The sequence below is a fragment of the Odocoileus virginianus genome, chromosome 1 (assembly GCF_023699985.2).
Source record: "Odocoileus virginianus isolate 20LAN1187 ecotype Illinois chromosome 1, Ovbor_1.2, whole genome shotgun sequence".
NCBI classification, from domain to species: domain Eukaryota; kingdom Metazoa; phylum Chordata; class Mammalia; order Artiodactyla; family Cervidae; genus Odocoileus; species Odocoileus virginianus.
In genome coordinates this window covers 19,588,956-19,605,118 of record NC_069674.1, presented here as the reverse complement: position 1 = coordinate 19,605,118, position 16,163 = coordinate 19,588,956, and the positions used below count along the sequence as shown (strand labels likewise).

General features: G+C 39.5%; 1 protein-coding gene across 6 annotated transcripts in view; it reads left to right on the top strand.

Annotated features, from left to right (window-relative positions):
• CALD1 (caldesmon 1) overlaps positions 1-16,163 on the top strand; it is a 227,327-nt gene that overhangs the window by 60,630 nt on the left and 150,534 nt on the right. For all 6 annotated transcript variants that reach the window (XM_070465548.1, XM_070465543.1, XM_070465537.1 and 3 more), the window contains exon 2: positions 9,642-9,682. The gene's annotated coding sequence lies outside the window, so the exon portion shown is untranslated. The remainder of the gene's footprint in view (positions 1-9,641; positions 9,683-16,163) is intronic.

The window sequence follows — 16,163 nt, the reverse complement described above, 5'->3', positions numbered from 1 at the left end:
TTAAATTCTACATTTAGAATCATCTTTCTGAGAATGACACTTACTTTCAATTAACCATATTTCTTGTCACACTGTGGTGGACCCTAAGATGATTACAGAGAAGGGCAAAGTCAGGGGCTTTGAGATTGTTAGAATGGATGAAAGCTACATGATCAGACATATAACCATCGAGAACAGGATAAAATAGTATGTAGTTAAATGATACAAGGCAGGGGTCAGACCCAGCCAGCGCAGGAGAAAGAGTTTAAATGGAAGTCATCATGATCTAATAAGACTTCTCAGAGGAGATGGGGTTTCATCTGGGCCTTAAAGATCAAGCAGGAGTAAGACAGAGACAAAAATATGTCATATGGAGATATTTATATTAAAGCACAACAATACAGACATTATTGTGAGACTTCCTGGGGAGTTCACTGACCTGATGGCAGTGGAAGGTGAATATACAGCAGTAATGAAAGGTAAAGTTGAGTCCACAGCAGCAACTTTGAAATGGCCTCTCAGCTCTTCAGCTGTTGGGGGTGTAATTGCTCGATGCCTCAGCAGCTGCACTTTAAAGTCTGTGTTCTTGCTGAAACCGCAGATCCCATGGAACCTTGCCAGGGATATTAAAGTACGCTTGTTCCTGGGAGATGTGGGACTCCTCTGATGGGCAACTTGGTTTTGAGGACTACCCTAGGTCTTGACTGACTTCTTTTTCAAGATTGGGGGTGGGGAAAGGACCGTTTTTAAAGAATGATCTTTAAAATTTGAATTTGATCTTTAAAGATTGAATTTGTTACAATATTGTTTCTGCTATCTGTTTTGGTTTTTTGGCCATGAGGCACATGGGATCTTAGCTCTCTGACCAGGGATTGAACCCACATCCCCTGCATTGGAAGGTGAAGTCTTAACCACTGGACCACCAGAGAAGTCCTTGCCTGACTTTCTCAGACTGCTCTCTAATCAAAAATTATTCTTACCTACTCGCCTTCCTTCTCTCCCTCTTTCACTCCACTCTGTGTTTCACTCAGTTTCTCCTGGTCCTTCGCAATTACCAGCAGTCTTCCTCCAATCAGCTGCTCTGATCTGCACCAGCTCCTGCTGGGTCATCAATGTTGTTACCCTAGTCACTGGTCTTGAGGAGTGACCAAACCAATGGTTTTTTTTTATGATTTTTTAAGGTTGAGGGAATGTTTAAGACTATGCGATCCCAGTCCCAGAGTTTTATTTTAACTTCTAGAAGCTGACAGGGTCTAGGGTTTTGACTAAGCTGAACAACTTTACTGAACTAGTTGGACTGAGAAATCTGGTGTTTGAACCAAATGCATGGAAAAGTAGAGATCAAATGTGTGTTAGTCACTTGTGCGTGCATGTGTGTTCAGCCACTTCAGTTATGTCCAACTCTTTGAAACCCTATGGACTGCAGCCCATCAGGCTCCTCTGTCCATGGAACTCTCCAGGCAAGAATGCTGGAGTAGATAGCCATTCTCTTCTCCAGCGGATCTTCCCAACCCAAGGATCAAACTTGGGTCTCCTGCATTGCAGGCAGATTCTTTACCATCTGAGCTACTTGGGAAGCCCAAATACTTAACACTATCAATATATGACATTCTCAAAAGGTTGTTTTTATCAAATAAAGCATTTAAAAAGATCTTTCCTCTAAAAAAGTCTATTAAAAAATCTAAGTGGTGTATATTCCTTTTGTGAATATCAGTTTCTTAAGAATCTTCCTTTTAATTGCAGTTATGTTAACCAGGGTCATTGAGTTGTGAATCCATCTAGTCTTCTCTTGACCACATCCAGAATACTAGTTTTGCCCATTGCTATTCTGTTTTCCTCCCAGCCTAGCTAAGGGTTTGGTAATTTAGTTCAGTTAGGTACTTTCCTTCCAGTTGCAATCTTCCTTCAGTCCTAATATTTTATTTTTCTGGAAAAGTGCAAGAGCTTATATGCACAAATATAGACTATGGAGTTTTAAAATAAAATGTTATATCAAATCAAGTGTAACAGTATCTGGTGATATGTGTATATCAAATCAGCAACTGTGTTCCCAGAAAAACTAGGTGAGGTTGAGGAACAGAAGGATCCTGCCATCACCTTCAGACTAAGAATCTCACAGCTTATCAATTAACAACCTTTTATTGAAGGAAATTACTGGAGTTCTTGCATTTTCCAGTTAGTAATTTTCATATGCTAGAGAAAGTGGAACTTGACTAATTATATTTCGTTTGCATTTTAAAGGCTACTCCAAGATATTTAGAAGAGTTTAGGGGACTTCCCTGATGGTCCAGTGGTTAGGAATCCATCTTGCAATGCAGAGGACATAGGTTTGATCCCTGGTTAGGGAGCTAAGATCCCACATACCTTGGGGGCAACTAAGCCCACAAGCCAGGACTACTGAGCTCGAGCAAGGCAGCGAAAGATCCCTCACACTTCAACTAAGACTCAAGGCAGCCAAATTAATAAATAAATAAATTTCAAAAATAAATAAGTTTAGGATGTCATTCTCAGATCAGGTGTACATTCACAGCAACAGAACCGTTCCTAAACAGTCTCTATCCAGCCATTTTAAGCTAGCTGTGGGCTGTTTTGTATGCACTGTGCTTAGTTGTTCAGTTGTGTCCAACCCTTTGCGACCCCGTGGGCTGTAGCCCACCAGGCCCCTTTGTTCATGGGGATTCTCCAGGCAAGAATACTGGAGTGGGTTCAGTGAGTTTGGAAGATTTATGCTTATGTTACTGCTTTGACTGAACTGGCATTTTAGAAGACTTTTGGAGTCTCCAAATTAATGGGTAAAATTTAGAGAGCAAGGACACTTTGGGCATTGATCATATGATCAGTGTTTTCTGCCAAATACAAGTAAAGACAATTTCATTGGTTCCAGTGCAGGTCACATTTCATTAACAATCTCATGGATTTAGTGGGTGAGGTTTTACTGAATCAGACAGTAGAACAATGAAATTAATGATAAAATCTGTTTTATTCCTGGCTTTAAAAATGGTCATTTATCTGTTGTTTTTGAAACAGTGGCTATTAGAGGTGTTGATTCATTGAGTTGGATTATTTATTGTAGAGAATGTTAATGTTATAACCAGAGCAGTGAAGTGCTGTTTACATTTGCTAGGAAATCGTGATTGTTTCGGTTTTATTTTTATTTTCATTTTTTATCATTAGTCTTATGTATGGTCAAAACTGTCAAGAGTGTACCTTAGGAAGAGTGTTAAGGTAGACAAGCTTGCTGTCTACAAGACTATGTCCAAGGAAGAGTTCCATTTAACAAACAGTTATAGTCTCAACAAACACTTACCTTCAGAAAGGACTATTTTCTTTGTTTGTGCTTTTTGACCACTGACATTTATTTTCATTTTTTAACTTTCTATTTTGAAATAATTATAGATTTGCAGGAAGTTACAAAAATAGTGTACAGAGGTCCTTAAGAACCCTTCCCTCAGTTTTCTCCAGTGGTAATATCTTATATAACTACGGTACACTATCAAAACCCAAGAAATCAACTTTGGTACAACCCACAGATCTTGTTCATGTAGGAAGGACTTTTTAAAACAAGAAATAATTCATAACAACCACAGCTGTCTTCTAAAACCTGACCTTCTTACAGGGAAGAACCTGAGTATTGTTTATTGAGCACTTCTCCACGCTTCTCAGAGACAAACTCACCTGGAACTGAACTTTTTAAAAAAACTACATTTCTTCTAAAATATTATCTTCACAAAGTCCAGCATGTTGAGAACAGAACAAAGTTATTGTTTCCTTTCATGAAGTATACAAAAGCTAAATGGAAAAACCGTATGGGAAGGTAGAAGTCAGTTGGCACAAAGTGCTTAGAAAGCTGAGTGAGGCAGGAATTCTCTCACTCGCTCCATTATATGAGAAGCCTTTCAAGACAGAGGATATTGTTTTTTTATTTCCCCATATAGGATTTGCCTGAAAAGTCACAGGTGTGTGGCAGCAAGATAGGAATTTTCAAACAATAGTTTTCCTCAGAGTAACCTTCAACTCACTGAGAGATAACCTCTTCTTAATGAAAGCACAGAGTTTTTTCCCTTTTCCCCTTTTTCTTAGTTAACTGTTTTCAAGTTTGATCCACATATATACAATAGGCATATATTAGCGACTTAGCAGCATATATACATATATCAATCACAATTTTTGTAGGAGGAGGCAAGTCACACACACACAAGTTGTTTTGTGTTGTTTTTTTTCATGGTGTACTTAAACTGGGCTTCCCAGGTGGCCCTAGTGATAAAGAACCCGCTGGCCAGTGCAGGAGATATAAGAGACACAGGTTTGATCTCTGGGTTGGGAAGATCCCCTGGAGAAGGGAATGGCAACCCACTCCAGTATTCTTGCCTGGAAAATCCCATGGACAGAGGAGCCTGGCAGGCTACAGTCCATTGGGTTGCAAAGAGTCAGACATGACTGAAGTGACTTAGCATGCACACACACACACACACACTTAAGCTATTTTGAGTGTAAACACTCAAATATTCTGAGGTGAATACAGTGCTTTACTTGTCAAAATTTTTATTAGCAACACGATATTATTGAGGTGTAAGTGACTTACCTCTCTGTATAAGTTTAAGGCATATAGCATGAAGGTTTGATTTTCATATGTAGATTGTGAAATGCTTACCACAATAAGTTGAGCTAACGCTCATCTTTTCTTATAGATAAAATAGAAGGAAGAAAAGAATAAAGGGGAAAACAATTTCTCTTTGTGATGAGAACTTACAGGATTTCCTCTCTTAACTTCCTGTCAATATATATCATACAGCAGTATTAGCTATGTTGTATTCCTAGTACTTACTTATCTTTTAACTAGAAGTTATCAGCAATGAATTTAGTTTTGTGGGATAAGGATGGAACACTGTAAATATGGAAGTACTACCTTAAAGTCAATGATAAACCTGATACCATCTAGAATAGATCCAAGACTGATTTGAAGTTTCAGCTAGAATTTCATCAAGCATATGTTTTGCTTCTTAAGTCTTAATGCTGGTTGATAAAAGGAAAAGGAAACTGTTTTCTGATAACCAATTATCACAAAAGGCTTTCTGCTCAAAACATAGATGTATTTTATTCTTGGATTCCTCTGTTTTTGAAGGGTTCAGTGTTTATTGGAGGAAGGTTTATGTCAATTATCTAATCAGAAGCAGACCCCAGGCTCTGCCAGAGATATTTTGGAATGTACGATCTACTTCAAAGGAAGGTTCCATGTGTCTGTACCCAGATGAACCCAATTTTTCATAGTAAAGACCAAGGTAATTAGATTTTCTTTTTCTGAGCAAAAATTATTTTTAGGTTACACTTAATGGGTCATATTTCTCTGCTCAGTAAATCTTGCAATTATCACTCCTCTCTGGAAAATGTAACTGGATGACCCACCAGTGTGCCAGAGCTTCTGTGGGTCGCCACGGAGGCAGGACAGACGGCAGCCACGCTCCAGGAAGCCCCTGAATGCAGTGCGAGGCTGGTGTCTGCGACACCCTCCAAGAGCAAAACCAAGCCATCAGCTGATGGCAGTAGTCCATATGCCAACATTTTTGTTTGTTTGGAATGGAAAACGCTAGGGGGAAAAAGAGGAGACTGGATGCCAGAAGTGTGTGGTAGAGATTTTAGCCATGTTCAGTCACTGGAGAAAATCTGAACTGACCACTCTAAAGAGGGTCTTTCTTTGAAAGGAAAGGCAGTAAGTCCAGATCTAAATTCTAGACATATGTCTTCTTCTCCTGTCTCCTCTATAAGCTCTCTGACACTGTGCAAAGCAAGAGGGACTGAGGACAAGGAATCTGACCAGCGGAAGAGTGACCCCAGGTGAGGCCCAGGAGAAAGAACCAAGGCCCTAGCATGGAGAATATATTTGAGGCACAAATGATTCTCTCCAGGAAATTAAAAATGATTTTCCATGCCATTCCACACCCTCTTACTCCACTACCTTAAGTCTCAGCTTAGATGTCGCTTCCTCAGGAAAGGTTAACAGACTCATGTTTGGCTAATAGCCTTCTCTGTGCCCCGACAATGCGCAATTCTTTCTCTACAGCAAGATTATCACACTGCATTGTGATATTTGATTTTCATACCCCTAGTAGACCACAGACTTAAGAGGAGTGGGACAACATCTCTCATGTTTATAATTTTATTCTCAGTGCTCTTAGCACTGTATCTAGCACATAGTAAATACTCACTATAAATGTGCTGCTTTGAGTCGGTGTAGTGAGGCCCAAGTGATATCCACACCCTTAATGTTTGGGATACTCAAGACTGCTTAACAAACATACTTGCATACCCTCAGAACCTCAATCCAGTCCAGTAGTGTTGAAATCATCTCTATAAAGTTTGGAAAGTTCAGTCAACATCTAAGAAGCCATTGTAAAATCACTATAGAGCCTCACAATGACCGCACATAAAGCACACTGTTTTTATCATATTTATTGTTTTTTTAATCATAAAGTCCCTGTAGAGATGGAAAAAGGAGAAATAGCTTTAATTCCATAAGTGAAGAGAGTCAGACCTCATAGTAGAAAATTATCAACCAAGGTTATAAAAATTGATCAGCCTATTTGTGGCGCATCCCACAGTTCTGCATGCTCTAGTTAACTGCCACTTGAATATCCCCCTGCCACCAGTGGCCAGTCTTTATTGCCCAATGGAAAGAAGAATTGTGGAACACTAATAATCCCCCAAAATAAAAGTTTCTGTTTCTCTAGTCGTCTTCCAAGTTTTAAAGAAAGGATTAAGATAGCCATGAAAATATACCTGAAAAGATAACAGAAACTGAAATAACGGGTCTAGTGAAAATCAAACGTGGTCTTGTAATTTTGTTAATGTGCTTATTTTTCAGCCTTCTACACAGTTCAGTTTTTATTTTCATGAGAATTTGAATCTAAAAACTTTGAGTTTTCAAAACTCAAAACACGAACTTTGAGTCATGTCTCTTTATATATATATATGATAACCAGAAACTTCTAAGACATAGTCTATGTGTAACTTCAGTCCATATTGATGAGAGTAGTTGGGTAGTCTGTCTACACTGAGGTAAGATTAAACTGACTGATGATTTTGACCCTGTGTAGATGAACAGTAGGACTTCCCAGTTAGCATTAGTGGTAAAGAAGCTTCCTGCCAGTGCAGGAGACATAAGAGACGCAGGTTCCCTGAGTCGGGAAGATCCCCTGGAGGAGGCCATGGCAACCCACTCCAGTGTTCTTGCCTGGAGAATCCCAGGACAGAGGAGCCTGGTGGGCTACAGGCCATGGGGTCCCAGAGTCAGACAGGACTGAGACTTAGCATAACACAGCACAGACGGACGGCAGTCTGAAGGCTCCGAAAGTAGGAGCTGCCCTTTAAACCATTTTACTCCAAAGTCGTTTGGTTTCTATAAGAAAACAGTTCTGTTTTTTCAAGGAAGGTCAGTAAAATGTAGGAGAAATCTGACACAGGTAAAAATAAATACAGCACATTTAGCCTTCCAGGTAAAATACTGCTGGGCCTAAAAGACTGCTGAAAGATGTATGAAAGTCTAGATGTTGGATGATCTTATTCAGATACTTTTGTGTGATATACAGAGTATTGAAAGAAAGGTTACAGTAAAAAGTATATAGAAAATAATACACAAGATAGAGAAAAAGCATCTGGCTACTGGAAGACTTTTTGACCGTATTATCCGTTAGAAATGTTTAAGCGATCTGAAGATCTACCTTACACCTTTCAGTTCAGTTGCTCAGTCGTGTTTGACTCTTTGCCAACTCATGGCCTGCAGCATGCCAGGCTTCCCTGTCCATTACCTGGAGCTTGCTCAAAGTCATGTCTGTCAAGTCAGTGATGCCATCCAACCGTCTCATTCTCTGTCGTCCCCTTCTTCTCCTGCCTTCAGTCTTTCCCAGCATCAAGGCCTTTTCAAATGAGTCAGTTCTTCACATCAGGTGGCCAAAGTATTAGAGTTTCAGCTTCAGCATCAGTCCTTCCAATGAACACCCAGGACTGATCTCCTTTTTGATGGACTGGTTGGATCTCCTTGCAGTCCAAGGGACACTCAAGAGTCTTCTCCAACACCACAGTTCAAAAGCAACAATTCTTTGGTGCTCAGCTCTCTTTATAGTTCAACTCTCTTGCACATTTAGTGATTCATATAATTTAAAATGAGATTCTCTGTAAGCACTAGATGTACATGGTTGCCCAATTTAAAAAAAATATGTGTTACTTTGCAATTTTGGCCAATTTTTTTTCCTGGGAGGTAAGGTGGGAGGAAGCAGAGGGTGATGGGATATGGTAGAAGTTTCAACTTTAAAATATATGTGAGCATTCCCATTATTTAAAAGAAGGCTCATAATGTAACATGTTGTTTTATATTAATCTTAGATTATATTTATAATTAAATATAAAACTAAAGCTAAACAACTGTTACTATTATGATTTAAAAGGTAAATGTTATATACCTTAACAACTAAAAAATAATAATGATATTGTTTTAAAATAGGGAAGGAACTGTAAAACATAGTGTTAAGGAAACAAATTTCCCTATGTTTTATAGTAGAGGGTCAGGTAATGTCTAAAGATGACATCTGTAGTGAAAACAACAGTTATAACCCCAGTCTGTCTGTCTAGCTATCCATCTTTCCTTGTGTGCTTCAAAGATTTAGCATATAATTCTTATAAAAATGGGTAAACTTCAGCACACCAAATTCTGTTGGTCAGACACTTGTAGGGGAAAGTCCTAAACTATTAAAATGAGAGTGAAAGTGAAGGTCGCTCAGTGGTGTCCAACTCTTTGTGACCCCGTGGACAATGCAGTCCATGGAATTCTCTAGGTCAGAATACTACAGTGGGTAGCCTTTCCCTTCTCCAGGGGATCTTCCCAAACCTGGGATTGAACCCAAGTCTCCTGCATTGCAGGCAGATTCTTTACCAGCTGAGCTACCAGGGAAGCCCTGTTAATAAATAGTTGAAACTAACAAAACAACTGACAACTTTGTGACTTTTCACCAAAATGATGATGATGATGCTCAAGATGGTGTCAATCCTTGGGCAACTCTATCTTGTTTTAGGTACAGTATTGCTTGCTAAGTTAAAGTTACAGATAGAAGGGAAATCAGAAATGTTCAGTTTTAGAATTTTGTGTTTAATGAGATGCCAATAGCTACCTTTTACTATTACAATGTCTGGACTTAAAATGAGGTTTGCCTCATTTCCCCATGTCTGGGAAAATGTTATACTTCCTTGCTTTGTTCTGACAATCAATTTATTTGGTGAATGATAATGGGTAAATTGAATGAAGAGAGACTTTCTGGAATTTCTAGAATCATGTGTCTGAACTAGACATATGTTTGATCGATTCACTTGTCAAATGTGTTGCCCAACATAGTATAAATAAGGCATGCGGTAGACTGACCAAGATTTTTATTCTTCAGTTGAATGTCATATTGTGGTGATTTTCATAAGAAATTTGACAAAATTTAATGTTATAATTTTTTAAAGAAAGACAGTAACTAACACGCTCCTGGAATGTTGTCAGTGTTGAATAATTGTCATATGAGTGAAAGCTAATACCATAAAAAATCTATGACATGGATACCTCCTTGCATAAAAGTATTTCAACTTTCTAAAACAGTGCCTCTTATCATAACCTTTTCAAACTTCCTTTCCAGATCTTAAAGCAACTTGTGCTACTTCATTTGAAGAGAATCAGGTATGTTTTATTGCATTTTTATTTGTTTATTTTTAATATAAATTTTTGAAATGTATTCATTAATTTATTTTGCTGCTTTGGGTCTTAGTTGTGACACGTGGACTTAGTTGCCCTCTGCATGTGGCATCTTAGTTCCTCTTCAGGGACTGAACCCGAGTCCCCTGCATTGGAAGGCAGATTCTTAACCACTGGACCGCCAGGAGAGTCCCCATTGCATTTGTTATACTCAGCTTTCTATTTTGTGATATAGTGGTTGTGTCTGTCTCCCTGTTTAAGTTCTTTGAAGACAAAAACTGTGCCTTTATTGACCTTTGTTTTGCTCCCTCTCCACTGTGACTAGTACAGAACTTTATATATGGACACTCCAGACTCAGGTCAATAATTGTTGAGTTGCTCTGAGATGAAATTGTTGCATAGGTTTTTAGAAAACTTCCTGTGTAATAGGCCTGTGACAAAGCTCAAATGTAATCATGACAGAGGAAGTTTTGACACTATAAAGTTATAAACTGGTGTTCAGTTCAGTTTAGTTGCTCAGTCATGTCCGGCGCTTTGTGACCCCATGGACTGCAGCACGCCAGGCCTCCCTGTCCATCACCAACTCCCAGAGTTTACTCAAACTCTTGTCCATTGAATCAGTGATGCCATCCAATCAGTTCATCCTCTGTCATCCCCTTCTCTTCCTGCCTTCAATCTTTCCCAGCATCCAAGGAGTTAGTTCTTTGCATCAGGTGGCCAAAGTATTGGAGTTTCAGCTTCAACATCAGTCTTTCCAATGAATATTCAGGGTTGATTCCCTTTAGGATGGACTGGTTGGATCTCCTTGCAGTCCAAGGGACTCTCAAGAGCCTTCTCCAACAGCACAGTTCAAAAACATCAGTTCTTCGGCGCTCAGCTTTCTTTAAAGTCAAACTCTTACATCCATACGTAACTACTGGAAAAACCACAGCTTTGACTAGACAGACCTTTGTTGGCAAAGTAATGTCTCTGTTTTTTAAAGACATTTTTCATCATTTAAGCTTCAAGCATGTGATACGTGACTGAATGGAATTCCTGGAGAACTGTATTAACGTGTTCCAAAGGGCTGAATCCTGAGGAAAGGATTAGGAGTGCACCTTCAGAGATGCAGCCTAGTTTCAGCCTAGAGACCCCACAGAGACTGAGACACAACTGTCTTTGAGTGTCTCCTGAGGAGGTGCGGGTAGGCAGTGGACTGCTGCAGGGGCAGGGACTCTGGGTGCAGTGGCCCTGGGTATGGCTGGGTGCAGCAGACCTGGGCATGGCATAAGCCCTCTTGGAGGAGGTCACCATTAACCCCACCATAGAGCTGCCAGAACTTACACAGGACTGGGAAATAGACTCCTGGAGGGCACAAACAGAACCTTGTGCACCAGGACCCAGGAGAAAGGAGCAGTGACCCCACAGGAGACTGACCCAGACTTGCCCGTGAGTGTCCAAGAGTCTCTGGCAGAGGCGTGGGTCGTGGTGGCCTGCTGCAGGGTTGGGGGCACTGAGTGTAGCAGTGTATGCCTGGGATCTTTTGGAGGAGGTCACCATTATCTTCATTACCTCCACCACAGTTTGGCCTCAGGTCAAATAACAGGAAGGGAACACAGCCCCACCCTTCAACAGAAACTGGTTACACCCATCTGTAAATTGGAAAGTTTAACTTTGGAACCCTTAAGCAAAAATGCTAGAAAGTCTCCATTTATCTCATTTACCCATTATCATTTACTAATCTCTGTGGGTCATCCTGCCAACCCCAGCTGTCCCCTCATCTATGTTCCTTGAAATACCAGAGTTGCTAAAGGCTTGGGGAAGGTTTGGTTTTCACATTATCTTCTTATGTACACCCTGACATCATCTCAAAAGTACAATTGGTATAATACTTACATAAAAGGTGTTTATGAGGATAAAATCAGACAAATAACTAAAGACGTAAGCACTCAATATGCTTCCCAGATGGCTCAGCGGTAAAGGAGACATGGGTTCGATCCCTGGTCAGGAAGATCCCTGGTCAGGAAGATCCCCTGGAAAAGGAAATGGCAATCCATTCCAGCATTCTTACCTGGGAAATCCCATGAACGGAGGAGCCTGGCAGGCTTCAGTCCACGAGGTCACAAGGAGTGGAACATGACTTAGAGGCTAAACAGCAACAGCAAGCACTCAATAGAATTAATACAGAATAGATATTTGCATGTTTCACAGATTTTACAGGGCAGCACACATCTGCTTGAAAAGTAAAAAATTCAGCCCTTTAGATGACTGATTCCAAGTTGTCAAACATTAAGTATCTTGTCATCTACATCTGGTTGATAGAATGTGAATCCTCCCCCACACCCTTTTTTTGTTTTGTGTTTTTTTTTACCAGATGGCCTCAGCCATAGATAAAGCATGGACTTTTCCATGTTTCACATGGTACTTGATGTTGTAGAATTCAGTTTTTGTGCTGTTCTTTTTTCCCCTCTTGCTATTGCCTGGATCTCATTAGAAACCATTAGTGATGTAATACTAAACCTATGGAATCTTAAACATGCTTTTAAAATCCTGTGGAATAAAGATGTCTCCTACCAAACCAAAAATGCAGTGGGAATAGACAAAGTTACATTTCTTTAAGAAAAAATGACTCATTCCATAGTTTCCAAACTGTTTTGACTGAAGCCTCTCAAAATAAACTTTCTACAATATGCAGCCTTTGATGTCTAACTTTGAAAAAAAAATCATTTCTAAAGATACAATTCAGTCTTTTTTGGGTGTTCATGTATTTTTGCAGATTAACCTACTTTTATTTCAACCAGTGAATGACACACTATTAAATAGCCATCAGACTAAAAAAGAAAAGTATGTTTGAAGTGGTCTTAACTCCTACATAAACCAAATGTAAAGAACATGCCATATGACTTTTTAAATTACCACAAAAATAGAATTTCCAGAACATTACCAGAAAGGGGATTTGGTCCATTAAGAATAACAAAACAGTGTAGATGTCATGAAAGTGGAAGATTAGGAGTGCAGTTAAACTTAGTAATGATATTTTTGATTCATATGCTATTTCCTAGGTTAGGCAACATTTTTAATTTTTCACAGTCCTGAACCTTAATCCTTAAAGGGTAATTCAAGTTTTGGAGCTTACATGCTGCAATTTGTTTGGGGTGGCAATTTGCCATTGACTTGCCTCTGGCTTCTTTTGTGCTCTTCCAGCTGCAGGACTCAAAGGTGGTCATTTATTAAGTCCAGGTCTACATATGGCCACTGAAATAACTGGCTTTCAATCAAACCTTTATAAAAAATCCGAACAACCAGTTCTTGTGCAGTTGATCAGATTGATTTAAGACATCAGTTGCTTCTGTTCAAACAACAGTGAATGAAATAGCTGAGTAACTGAACAACCTTTTCTTTCTTTCTTTAATTCTTTTTTTCTTTTGAATGTTTCCCTTTGGAGCAGTGGGAAGGAGCTAGATTAAGATGTGCATTCTAGTTCCAGCTCTTCCACCTCTATCTGATGCTTGGCAAGTTCCTTAACCTCTCAAGCCTGTACCTTCTCATCTACAAGTGGAGAGAAAAAACGCTTTCCTCGTGGGTTTGTCTGAAACATTAAAAAAGAGGTGTATGGCATTTGACACAACCTTAGCATACGGTAAATATAAATTTCTTTCCAGTTGCCTGAATGGCATAAACGTAGCATCTTCTGCAAAAGCAGAAGATTTCCGCTGTAATGATAACTTCTCAATAAAAAAGTGAAGAGAAATTTGACACTCAAGTCATTAGACTATTATAAATATCAGATTCTAAGATATATCTCACTTGATCAAATTCAAGTTCTATAGCCTGATGTCTGAGATAATGGCAAGAAGGGACTGTTGCTGGGATTTATGTTATATTATGAAACCTGTACATCCTCTAGAACTTGATGTTATCTTCAAACCTTCTATTTCTTTCCTTTCTTTCAGAGGCCCTTTTAAGCCTATTATCCAATAATATCTCTAAACTCTTCTTGAAGCTATATGCATTTTCAGCCTGGTACTAGCACTGCAAGTAATGTTTTCCAAGTGTTTAGTACCCATACTTTGAAGAGGCTCTTCTACTATTTGGCCTGAAACTGTCATTTCAAAGCATCAAGACTGAGATAAAGCAGGGAATGGGAGATGGGAAAACGGCAAGGCAGCTAATATTTATAAGATGACAGAAAGCTTAATAGAAAATGAATGGGGTCATACATTCTGGCAGGCTTGGACTTCATTCCAGCTCTGTTTCATTCTACTTCATAGGGTTGTTAAGAGGATGCTATGTACCCAGTTAAAACAAATCTGTTTTGCAAACTTTGCTAATGCTAGTAGACAGTTAAATTTGGATTCCTTCTTTCAAATCATTTCTTTTAATGAGTAATTAAGGGAACTTCTCTTGTGATCCGGTGGTTAAAACACTGTGCTTGCCCTGCAGTGGGTGCAGGTTTGATCCTTAGTATGGAGATTAAGATCCCACATACCATGTGGTGCAGCCAAAAAAGAAAAAGTAACTTGGGTAGTTTACAGTCTTTAAATTGCTATAAAGTGTCTAAGTTTCAAAGAGGGAGAGAAATTAGTATTGTTTTCTCTGTGTAAAGAAAATTTCATAGCCTAACTTTCAGATTTGTAGAAAGTGAAAGTCGTTCAGCCGTGTCCTACTCTTTTCAACACCATGGACTATACAAGTCCATAGAATTCTCCAGGCCAGAATACTGGAGTGGGTAGCCAGCCCTCCCTTTCTCCAAGGGATCTTCCCAACCCAGGGATGGGACCCAGGTCTCCCATATTGCAGGTGGATTCTTTACCAGCTGAGTAAGTCTTATATATATTATTTCCACCCCTACCCCGTGAATTATTGCTAACCATTTTTATTGCTAAGGGCATCTGCTCTAATACTTCAACATAGTGGGTCTCAAACTTTAACACTGGAATCATCTGGGGAACTTGTAAAACACAGTTTGCCATGCCCCTTCCCCTGTCTCTAATTCAGTAGGTGTGGGGAGAGGCCCCAAAGTTTCACAATTTTGAGTAAATTTCTATATTATACTGACGCTGCTGGTCTGGGGACTACATCTTGAGGACCACTAGGGTGGTATTTTGTTCTAGACAAGCATCAAACCCCAAGAGCTAGGTTTCAAGTTGTGCCCAGGTGGCAATAACCTTCCCATGTCAAAGAAAAGAGAAAAGTGATTCGGAGGATCAAGGTTTCCCATGTTGCAGGCCTTCCTCAGGGTGAAAGTTCTCATTCTTTCTGAGACAATCTCTTACTTTTAGCTGGATTTCAAGAGAAATGTGAGAAGCAGGAACTAAATCTTTATAAGGTAGCGTTAGTTGCTCAGTCGTGTCCAACTCTTTGTGGCCCATGGACTATAGCACACCAGGCTCCTCGGTCCATGGAATTCTCCAGGCAATAATACTGAAGTGGGGTCCATTCCTTTCTCCGGGGGAATCTACCCAACCTAGGGATAAAACCCGGGTTTCCTGAATTACAGGTAGATTATTCACCATCTGAGACACCTGAGCCACCATGGAAAACCTTGTAAGGTAGAGGCAGGCCTCAGTTTGCTGTGAGTATAATATGTGTATTCTTTCAGAATAATATGGAGATTTCTTTTTTACTGAAGTCATTTGGAGTGGATTATTGGTCTGTACAATTTATAAAATTATATTCAATCATACAATTAAAGAAAAGACTTCTATTTCCAAAATAGCCCAAAGTCATTTTATACTTACCAAAAAAAAAAATGATCTTAGCACTTCCTGTAGATAAATCTTCCAAATGATTTATGAATCATTAATAGCTCAATTCCTAGACCCAGGGATTAGAATTAAGTGTTGTATCTGAGAGGATAACTTCACAGACTAACCAGAGGAGATAGGACAGAAAGAGATATGTATATGGAGAGAAATAAATGCATCATTTCTAGATTCTTCACTGACTATCTTTTCATCCAAAGTTTCATTGTCACCATTTTAATTAAGATTTCAAGAATCACCAAACTTATTTCCATATTGTTTAGTCCCCTCCCTGACCCATCTCATTCTAGACACTGATTGTGAATCTTTCCAAACTATCATTTATATTTAAAAACCCTAATTCCTACTGACTGTTCCAAGAATAAAGTGTGAAATGGATATCCAAGGACATAATCAATACAGCATGCTTCCCCAACACTCCCGGCCATACTTTTGAATGTGCTCGCTCATGAATTTAACTTGTGTATTTCTGCCCAAATGGCTTTGCTTTGTTCCTGAGCAAGAGTGAAATATCCTCACTCCTTTTTTTTCTAGTTATCCTGAATCTTAACTCTTCCCTGAGAGCCAGTCTTCTCTGCGAAGCCTCTCCTGAGTACAGTGTGTGTGTGTGTGTGTGTGTGTGTGTGTGTGTGTGTGTGTGTGCTGAGTCGCTCAGTTGTGTCCAACTCTTTGCGACTCCATGGACCACAGCCTGCCAAGCTCCTCTGTCCATGGAAGTTTTC